Raw genomic sequence first — 536 nt, forward strand, 5'->3', positions numbered from 1 at the left:
GTGTTGGTCTGAACCAGCAACCTTTAGGTCAGTTGTCACCTCGTTTATAGATTCATTTTAATCTGTTGGGTTTGAGATAAATTGTTCTTCCTAAACATATGGATTCACATCTTTCACTTTGCTGAAAAAGATCAATCTTATCATTAAATTATTACCTCTCCTTTTTCTCTTTATTTCTTTTTTTTTTTTCCTTCTTTATTCTAAATATCCTTTAATTTCTCCTATCTTTCATGTGTATCGATATGTGTGTGTGTGTGAAGTTTCACTTCTTCATCCACTGTGTAGTAATGATGTGAGTAATTTTTCAGGTACTTTCAACCTCATAAATCATGTTTTATTCTATTGTTTAAATTTTCATTAAATTTTAAGCTTAAATATTAATCTGATGTATTTAGTACTTTTTAAAGTTTGTATGGCCAATAATGATTTCTATATTTTGCGTTTTAATTTTTTCTTAATTTTGCAAGTGGATTTTTATACATATGGTACACAGTCCTTTCTATTTCAAGTTCAACAATTACAGTACACAGACTTAT

The sequence above is a fragment of the Orycteropus afer genome, unplaced genomic scaffold (assembly GCF_000298275.1).
Source record: "Orycteropus afer afer isolate SDZICR_OR568_19922 unplaced genomic scaffold, OryAfe1.0 scaffold00695, whole genome shotgun sequence".
Classification (NCBI taxonomy): domain Eukaryota; kingdom Metazoa; phylum Chordata; class Mammalia; order Tubulidentata; family Orycteropodidae; genus Orycteropus; species Orycteropus afer.